The sequence below is a fragment of the Rattus rattus genome, chromosome 12 (genome assembly GCF_011064425.1).
Source record: "Rattus rattus isolate New Zealand chromosome 12, Rrattus_CSIRO_v1, whole genome shotgun sequence".
Classification (NCBI taxonomy): Eukaryota; Metazoa; Chordata; class Mammalia; order Rodentia; family Muridae; genus Rattus; species Rattus rattus.
In genome coordinates, this window is record NC_046165.1 from 42751961 (window position 1) to 42757132 (window position 5172).

The window sequence follows — 5172 nt, forward strand, 5'->3', positions numbered from 1 at the left end:
TACCTGCTTCATATATTGTTTCTTCTATCTGAAATAATTAATAACTTTTCATTTGACTTCCCACTATACATTACAACAGGCTTTATAGCACAATTTTTTAAGACTCTCTGCTTATGCGTTTTTTGTTTGTTTTGTTTTTATCTTTCAAAATGAAAGTTCTGCATTAATGACCCCCCCCCATTTCTAGCCATTTAGCTCTTAGATGCTTAGAGAGTGGGCCAAGGTGTGGATTAATTCTGGTTTAAGTGTTCAGGTCATTGGTGTCACACTTGATCATAACTTTCAGCTCCACTACTTTTTTGGTTATTTCAAAGACTTCTCTAGCCTTCTCCAGAGGGAACCTAAGAGTAACTAAGGGCTTTACATTCAAAGTCTTCGATGCAAGCATGGAAATGCCTATCGGTCATGTGTTGCAGTATCGAAATACGTCTCTGTTATCTACCTCCAGCCCTTGCACTCAGGGTAAATTGATCATCTCGGAGCGCATTCCCATGATTACCAAGGTCCCATCAGAGTGAGTGGCATAGATGCCCATTTGGATTGAGGACTCCAATCCTGTGCATTCAGTGATGACCTCTGGCTTCCTCCCCAGAAGAATTTCCACCTCACTGATAATTTCCTGAGGGATCTCTTTGGCAACGTTCATGGTAAAAGCTACTCTAAATTCCTTGGCTTTGAACTACTGAGAAGCAGATAAACCAGTCACCACTACTTGAGCAACTACCATTGCTTTGGCCACAAACAAAGTGACTATCCACACTGGCCCAGCTCCACATAGAAGAACTATGTTCCCCAGGGAAACTGAAAGTCGATGGCAGGCACAGATCCCCACAAAGAGAGGCTCAATCAGGGTCCCTTCTTCAAAGGTGACACCATCAGGAAGCTTGTGGCAGAAGTCAGCACTGTGCTTGTAGAAGAGGCAGAGGTTCCCATCATCCGGGGGTGTGGCACAGAAGATGGATGGTGTCAGCTTGTATCAGCCAATTTTGCAGTATTCATCTATTTCTCGGGGAATGCCAGGCTCGATGGCAACCCGATCTCCTGGATTTATATGTTTCACTTTTGTGACTGTTCCAGCAGCTTCCTGTCCAAGCACCACTGGATTTTTCACATCAAAATCCCCAACTCGGCAATGCTCCCAGTAGTAAACACCCAAGCTGCAGACCTCCACCGAATGCATCTTTAGTAATACCTCATTTGGGCACGGTTCAGGGATTGGGTAGGTCTCGGTTCAGGGATTGGGTAGGTCTCCTGGCAAATGTATCCAGGTCCATGCACCACCAGGGACAGTTCTGGCCCTTAGCTAAAGCCCCCATATTGCTCTCTTGCTTCGAGGTGTCAGCTGGACCCAGCAGGGATTTGGTGATTCGCACATTTTTTTTACTGGATATTTAATATAATTACATTTCAAATGTTACCCCTTTCCCTCTCCCATTCTCTTCTCCTCTCCCCCTGCTTCCGTGAAGATGCTCCCACTCCCATCCACCTACTTCCACCTCCATGCCCTGACATTCGTCTACACTGAGAAACAAGCCTTCACAGGACCAAGGACTTCTCCTCTTATTGATGCCATACAATGTCGTCCTCTGCTACATATGTACCTGGAGGTGTGGGTCCCTCCATGTGTACTCTTTGGTTGGTGATTTAGTCCCCAGGAGCTGTGAGGGTTCTAGTTTATGAGAAGGATAGAGAAGTGGCATTACCCCTGCTCTACTGCCTTTGTGTTTTTTTTACTGGCTGAGCTCCAGCAGAGACATTGTGGTTTCAATAGTATCCACCTCTATCTCAGAACTACATGGTCAGGCCTCTCACTTCTACTATACCTGAACTGCTCTAACCAGAATAGTATCCATGTAACATTGATGGAAAATTTCCAAAGCTGCAAAGATCAAACTGTTGTGGCAAGATAGAAAGGGGTCTCATAAAATTCTCATCTCACTCAGAAACTCTTGCTCCCTTGATTAAACAATGTTCATACTATAAGGTTTGTGTGCCTCTGTGTGTGTGTGTGTGTGTGTGTGTGTGTGTGTGTGTGTGTGTGTAAAGATGCTTTCTATTGCTGAACAAACTAATAATCTTCAAATCTATATTCTCTTGTTCATCACTAGGAACCTCAATTTCAACCTTTTACTTCATTTGGGATTCACCATTTGGCCAATACACACATCTCTCACACATTATTTATTACAACTGCATGCCTTACGTATAAATAGATTTTGCCACAGAGATCAGCAATATTTATCCCATATTAAGGCAGACATTGATATATAAAGCACAGGTAGAATAAAATATCCAGGCCATTTCTTTCTTACATATTCTCATACTCATAATGTAAACTTGCTTGTGATTCATTTGTCTCTTGGACTTTGTCATCCATGAAATCATCCTGAATGCCATACTTCTGTATGAATGTCTCAGAAGATAGAGATTTCTATTAATAGCTACTTTTTCCTCCCTCACAGCTCAGTACACACACAGGATATGAGGGAAATGAACATTTTGTACATCTATATTGATTAATCCCATAATATAATTTCATACTACTGACTCTTCATCTAAATGAAAATATTAAATAAAAATAAGTAATGGATTCTTTAAATATGTAATACCTTGTAGGCCACAGATATTCATGTTACAGACTCTCATATTTTAATAAACAATCATTCAAACGCCTTTTACCCTCTTATTTATCTAGCCTCAGTTCATCTCTAAGTACCATTACTGTCCACATATATTCATCTCAATTTCATAAGGATGGCTCAAGCATCTTTTCATTTGGGTTTTTATTCAGTGTTTCTTCTTTCTTCCTTACGTCAAGTACTTTTCACATCCACTCTGTTTAGAACTTCTATTGAAACAGTGCCATATTTCAAAAGATAATACTCTTGTTGTTTTGATTGTTTGTTTGTTTTTGAATTTTATCTCTGCTATAATCTACTACTTACAGTGTGCTGTGTCACTGTTGCCCACAGACCCAACTTTTATTTTTTATCTCCTAGTATATTGGCTGAATCTATTTAAATTTTATGCTTCCTTTGTTTGCCCATGTACTCAAAGATCACATACGTTTTCTATTATGTATTGGTCTTTGCTTCTATTCTGAATTCAAGTAAAACCCAGTCATTTATTTCTCTTAATGTTCATGTTCATATGCATCTTAAGCATGATCAATGAAAAACCTCTTATTTGATACAAAATAATTCTACTTAGTGTTTTTAATCTTACAAAACAAATCATTGCTTGCAGCTCACCAGAAAGTAAAAACTGGACTGGGGAAAAAGCTTAATTAAAAGATTTGACCAGCAGCCTCAACTAACCTGGACCCTCGAGAATTCTGACACTGAGCCACTAGCCAGGCAGCATACACCAGCTGATATGAGGCTCCTAACACATGTACAGCAGAGGACCACCTTGTATGGGCTCAGTCAGAGAAAAGGCTCTTAACTCTAAAAAGACTTGAGGCCTCAGGGAGTACAGATGGTGTGAGGAGGACATCCTCTTAGATACAGGGGAGGGAAGAAATATAGGATGCGGAAGTTAGAGAGTGGAAGGGAGAGGGACAAAGCTTGGACTGTAAAAACAGATTAAAGAATAAATGAAAAAATAAATAAATAAATAAATTACATTTGACAAACAACATCAGCATGGGGTTCCATTCTTCACTCTGTAGCCCATTCTTTATATTAAACTTACAGCACACTGATCAACTCCTCAGGTATACGTCTGAACCGAGTCTTTGTCATTTCAAAAATATTTAATATGAATTTTGTTCCTCCCAAATTCATAAGTTCAACTATTAAATTCATGTAGACCTCCACAATATGTCAACTTATGAGTCATATGTTTGCCTGTTGAACTGAAGGAGTACGTGAGAACTATAAGTTCTTTGATCTACTGTATTTATTAACTTACATTGAAGTTATTTGATTACTTGATGATACCTTCTCTAATATCTCCAGCAATATAAAAAGCTCTTAGTGAGTAACTTCTTGAGAAATATGAATAGAACAACTCATTCTACCGTTATCTCTGCATTCTTCTACATCAGCAACGTTCAGTACCACTCTACATTTCTGCTACTTCAGATATTGCCTTATCTATAAGATCTATCGACATGAATTCTCACTATAACATCTTATTTTATGTTTCGTTTAACTTTTTTATTTTCAATGACTCTATTTTGTCGCCTTAATAACCAAAGTCTCTTTTCCTATAATTCTATATTTATGAAGAAAGCCTCTCTTCACCATCTTTGCTTGCACTAGTAATATAATTTTCATTATCAACACCATCATTAGAAATCATCAACAGTTTTAGACCATTCCATGATTTTATTTAATATTAGTTTTCTTTTATATATCTTCAATATGTCATACTTCACAATGATTTTGAAAATTTCAGTTTGAGTTAAATTCTATAATCATGTTCTTCTCATGTAGTCAAGAAATATCCATGAACACTCAGAGAAACATGTAAGTAAACTAATTTTATAAAATGTTCATTGTATTGCAATTTCAACTTGGACACTCATTTCTTGTGTCCTGTTCATTTCATCCTACTAATATTAACAACTATGGCAAAGCCTAGAGAACACTAACCTATATCTCTCCCTAAAATATCATCATTTTTTTGCAAATGATAATATCATCTTTCACCTGTGATAACTGGCATCAGTGTGAAAGATCATTATTGTTCTTTACTCATCATTCATATACTCTTTCTTCGTTCAAACTTTTTAAATTTTATTTTGTTATTTTTTATTTTATTATCTTTTGTTATTAGACTTAAGTTTATATTACTTTTTCTTATCCCATACATTTTGCATTTTGAAGTTTGATTATAAATATTTTGTAATGTATTTATACTTAACAATTGTTTTCTTCTAATACTTCTTTCCATATTCATTCTTTTCACGAGTTGAAAAGACAGATTGAACTTAGTATACTGATATCATGACTCATTTTATATACCTGGTATATGGCACCACCAAATAAACTACTAGACTCACATATAACGAGCAAGCTATTTTTGCAGACATAAAATTGATTAGCTAAATTGAAACATTATGAATACTATACTTCCAGTGTATCATGTTAATTGCAATTAAAAATGCCCTTCTATTTGGAACTTTTGTAAGAACATCTGGAAATAACTTACATAGAAGCTTATGTC

General features: G+C 37.0%; 1 pseudogene; it reads right to left on the minus strand.

Annotated features, from left to right (window-relative positions):
- Positions 1-241: 241 nt before the first annotated feature.
- On the minus strand, positions 242-3743 carry LOC116913151 (annotated as a pseudogene).
- Between the last annotated feature and the right edge of the window lie 1429 nt (positions 3744-5172).